The following is a 5677-nucleotide window of genomic DNA, read 5'->3' as shown; positions in this document are numbered from 1 at the left end:
TATATATATATATATATATATAAAATGTATGTATGTATATGCCCACCGGCGTGGAGGGAGGGAGTCAGTTTGTGGTGCGCCATACATTTTTTGTGTAAACGAAGAACCAACATTGCTTACAAGGGCCAGTTTTGGCAGGCATCATCGTGAGTATCCACCGAGATGACAGAGTTGTGACAGTTCTCTGCATCAGACCATTGCTTCTGTTTCAGTGAAAGTGCAGTGTGCATGTGGAGAGTTGGCAAGTAGTGGTGGTCTTCAGGGGATCCTGCCCATGGAGGTGTGGAGGAGGTATATTTGCCCTGTGTGTTTGGCTGGGGTTTGGGGGGGCAGTGGTCGCTCGTGACTCCTTCATTGGATGCTGAACAGAAGAACACATCGGTTAAGAGTGAGAACATGGTGATTAGTTCCCAAATGGCGAGGTTTTTTTTTTCTAAATGGAATAATAAGTATATAACAATTAGCAAAAGTTAGTGCTGTGCATCTTTAGTGAACAGATAGAGCCACTCCCTTCGCGCCCCATCCCTAGCCCCCTCCCCACATACGGGTCTAGACCTACTGACGTCCTGACCAAGGGTTTTGCCGTTTAGTGCCCCACCAATTACTCGCACAACCGCTCGCTATTTCCCCACCCTCATCCCCCATACATCCGTGCTGTCCATCACCCATTACCCTACAGCTGGCGCCCCCCCCCCATGATGTCAGCAATGTCACAAGAAGTGCCGGGTTCCCAGGAATCTCCACGACAGAGCCAACGCCGTGGAATCCGTCCACTAGGTATCTGCCAGGTGTGCCACAGGGAATGTGCACTCAGTCCCTCAACTGGCAACATCCATGCACACAATGGATGTATAGGCTCCAGGTGAGCTCCAAATCAGAACAACCAACAGCCCCTCCAAGTAGACAGAGCTGACAGCTACCCTGGCTTTACCTCTACTGGGGACTTAAAATCTGCAATCAAATTAATATCCACCAGGACGCCGACACACATCCTCAAAGCAGCTCGCCCTCAAGCTGCTAGCGAATTCGCTGACCTCTTGAAGAAATTCAACGATGCTCCTGCAAACAACGGATCCTGGCACAAACTACTGCTATTTGGCAATGCCTGTTTAGCTGTCCCGCCAAGGAGAGACAAGTCACTAGCAACGTATGTTATTAGTGCAATAAATGCATTCCCTAGAGATGACAACCTCGTCCGTCTCCCCCCTAGGGCGACAAACACCCGCCGGGCAAATGCCAACAACAGTACACTGGACGCCTGAAATATCAGAGCCCAGATTAGCAAGAAAATACAAGAGGGTAATATTATTGGAGCACTGAGGCTTATAACCAGTGAGGATACCATCGCTCCTCAGGACGTCAGTACGGCACAAGCCCTGAAGGACAAACATCCACCCAGGGCTCCCAGTACCAACACTGACCCCCCTGACATTACAGCAGGTGAAGAACATTTAACCTTTCAGGATGCTGATATGTATAAAGCTGCTGTGTCATTTACACAACCCTCAGCAGGAGGTTTCACCGGTTTAAGGCCACAACACTTAAATGCTCAGTCCAGCACTTGGTGATGTTTCAGAGAGGTTGCTGTCTGAATTCACCAAATTTTCCAGTGTGTGCCTGGCTGGCAGTGTCCTAGAGGCCAGTAGATCCATTTTCTTTGGTGCCTCACTGTGTGCTCTTCAGAAAAAGGATTGAGGAATCAGGCCCATTGCAGTGAGCAACACCCTTCGACGCTTAGTCGCCAAGGCTGCAGTAAGAATGGTGAGTCAAGAGGCTGCCTCAATGTTGAAACCAACTCAACTCGGTTTTGGTGTTCAACAAGGCTGTGAAGCAGCTGTCCATGCAGCACGAGTATACATTAAAATGTTTGATGAAAAAGCCTTGATCAAATTAGGCTTTGCCAACGCTTTCATCTCAGAAGCGATGCTGCTCTCTAAGCATTTTCTAGACACTTCCCTTCTCTCTATCCCTTCATAGATTCGTGTTGAAGTGTGACTTCTAAACTATTGTTTGGGGACCATGAATTTGACTCGTGTGTGGGTGTGCAAGATAGTCACAGAAGCGCTCTCCAGTGAGCCCAGTATCTGGTATTTGGATGATGGTACTCTAGCTGGCACAACAGAATCTCTCCTAGAGGACATCAGAAAAATTAAAGACATGGGAGAAAGCCTGGGACTCTCTTTAAACCCCTCCAAATATGAAATAGATTCTACCAATCGACAGATGATCCAGAATATTAGTACTGTTTTACCAGGAGCACGAGCAATTGATCCAGCCAACAGCACTCTCCATGGTGCACCTCTTGGGCCCAATGCCGTCGATTTGATCCTAGAAAAAAAAATCTCAGACCTCAGGACGATGGAATGCAGGATGAAAGACATCGATACACATGATGCCTTCTACCTACTCACCAGGTGCCTGTGAATCCCTAAACTTATCTACTTCCTGAGATGCTGCCCAGCCTTCAGCAATCTGAAACTCGAGGAATATGACTCTCTCCTTAAGACCATGCTAGAGAGTGTATTGAATCTTTCTCTCGAAGATGAACAGTGGTTGCAACCCTCACTTCCAGTCAGGCTTGGGGGGCTGGGAGTACGCAAATCCTCCCAGACTGCCCTACCAGCTTTCTTATCCTCTTCAATAGCATCAAATGAGTTATAAGTAAGTTTATTCAGGTATACACAAATACAGTTACATAGAATTATCATACATAGCAGCATGTGTGTAGAGAACCTAGGATAACCCAAAAAAGACCGAGTGACTTATTTCTATTGTTTTTAACAAAACAAATTCTTCCGGACAACCTCAATGACTCGGCAGGAATACAGGACCATAGCTATGCCAGTGCCATCACTGAGTGGGAGAGACTTGCTGCTCCATCATGAAAAGCTAGTGCAGCACTGGCCTATAAACAATCAAGATGGGATGGCCCAATCGCTGAAAAGGTGCTTGCCAACATGCATAGGGTTGTATCATCAGAAAGGGAGACTGCCCGTTTCCAAGCTGTGAGTTCACCTCACTTTGGGGACTTCCTCCAAACAGTTCCCATTTCGGTAGTGGGAACACGCCTCGACCCTAAGACCCTCCTCCGTATTGCAGTGGATCTGCGCCTTGCTGTCCCAATTCACACGGAATATACGTGTATCTGCGGCAATGCGCAAGCTAACCAATATGGTCTACATGCTCTTAATTGTTTCAAACCCATTGGCTAGCATGTAAGGCACAATGATGTCAACGACATCATCAAGAGAACCCATGCTACAGCTAGATGCCCAGCCGAGAGAGAGCCCAATCGCTAGCAGCCAACAATACCCACACCCTAGTAAACTGTCCCGACGGGATCACCATCTATCCTTGGAAGAATGGCAAGCTCTTAGCATGGGACTATACCTGTGTGTCGACGCTGGCTGACACCTACATCCATCACAGTGTCGGGCGACAGGGAATCGCTGCTGACCACAGGGAGGAGTACAAGATCAGCAAGTACAGGGACATAAGCCAACAGTATCAATTTGTCCCAGTGGGATCAGAGACCTTGGGATCATGGGGAAAAAATGCCACATGTTTCCTTAAAGAATTGGGTTCCAGACTCATCGACACCTCCAGGGACCTGAGGGCAGCCACTTTCATGTTCCAGCGCCCCAGCGTGGCTATCCAGAGGGGAAATGCATAATCTCTGATATATTGTACCAATATTTGTGTTTTCTGTCAATGTATTCTGTCTATTAATAAAGTTCATATAGAATATAAAATATAGGGGGGGGGGGGGGTAGGAGAGGAAAATATTCAAACAGCTCCGGGGAGAACCTTGAGTTTTCCCTGAGGTACGTTTATTGTTTTCTCTGAGGATGAGGGTCCCCAGTGAAGTTCTTGAGGAGGCACCTCCCTATATTATATTGAATATATATATATATATATATATATATATATATATATATATATATATATATATATATATATATATATATATATATTTATTTCAACAAGTCGGCCGTCTCCCACCGAGGCAGGGTGACCCAAAAAGATAACAAAATCCCCAAAAAGAAAATACTTTCTTCATCATTCACCACTTTCACCTCACTCACACATTATCACTGTTTTTGCATAGGTGCCCAGAATACAACAGTTTAGAAGTATATACGTATAAAAATACACAATATATCCCTCCAAACTGCCAATATCCCAAACCCCTCCTTTAGAGTGCAGGCATTGTATGTATTTCCCATTTCCAGGACTCAAGTCCGGTTATGTAAAATAACAGGTTTCCCTGAATCCCTTCACTAAATATTACCCTGCTCACACTCCAACAGCTCGTCAGGTCCCAAATACCATTCGTCTCCATTCACTCCTAACACGCTCACGCACGCTTGCTGGAAGTCCAAACCCCTCGCCCACAACACCTCCTTTATCCCCTCCCTCCAACCTTTTCGAGGACGACCCCTACCCCGCCTTCCTTCCCCTACAGATTTATACGCTCTCCATGTCATTCTACTTCGATTCATTCTCTCTAAATGACCAAACCATCTCAACAAACCCTCTTAAGCCCTCTGATTAATACTTTAACTCCACACCTTCTCCTAATTTCCACACTCCGAATTTTCTGCATAATATTTACACCACACATTCCCCTTAGACAGGATATATATATGTATATATATATATATATATATATATATATATATATATATATATATATATATATATATATATATATATATATATATATATATATAGTTTATTCCATAAATCTGCATAAAATTAAACAGAAATTAACGAGAAAATAAATCATTTAAGTAATAATCTACAAATTACCTCATCTATGATACCTGTAATATAATTTGGCTAAAAATATTACGTTAGTTTAAGATAAGGAAGATGAGGTCTCTAAGTTATGTTTTGTTAAAAAAATGTACCTTTTTTTACATCATTGTGATTTTACTACTACAAAAATTTATACTACACGCAAGCAAAACTTAATGGGCACTCTCCTGAGCCCAAGCCGTTCTGACGAAAGCAAATATTAAATTTATAAAACGGAAATACAAATTGCAAACTATTTCAGGCATATATTGGTCAAATCTTCACCGGCACATCTGAATTTCACTCTCTGCTGTTGTTGAATTAGGTGGAAACTTTTTGTGAACTTTCGATGCTACGCTATTGAAGGTTTTGAAGTTATCTTAGTAATTCCAGGATGCTGGGAATGTGCTCAGTACACTTAAGCAGTGATGCAGGTGAACATGCCAGTTCCAAGAAATTAGTACTCGATACCAAACACAAGAGTTGAAAATTGGAAGCTGATTAGATGAGGCGTTCTTTAGATAAACTATAACGGAATTTTGGAAGAATGAAAATTCTAAGAAAATTTAAATTGTTTTGCCACTGTATGACCTCAGAAAAGTATAGTTGTATTACTCCGAACCCCTATACATCAGTGGAGACTAAAAGAGTAGCGTAGAATCTTGCATAAGATTACAATATGCTTATTATTACTGAAGATTTGAAGCGAATCAAATTCGGTATTCACGAGTTATCATATGGATTTAAATATATCAGCTTTTAGATTAAAAAATTAAAAATTTAATATACAGCCCTGAACTAATTCAAACCTTCCACAAAGTAACACAAGCTCTCAAGTCAAACAAAAGTGGAATTCTCTTATTTTCTTAAGAGGGTC

This window comes from Cherax quadricarinatus, chromosome 37 (genome assembly GCF_038502225.1).
Source record: "Cherax quadricarinatus isolate ZL_2023a chromosome 37, ASM3850222v1, whole genome shotgun sequence".
Classification (NCBI taxonomy): Eukaryota; Metazoa; Arthropoda; class Malacostraca; order Decapoda; family Parastacidae; genus Cherax; species Cherax quadricarinatus.
Note: the sequence above shows the minus strand (reverse complement) of the source record.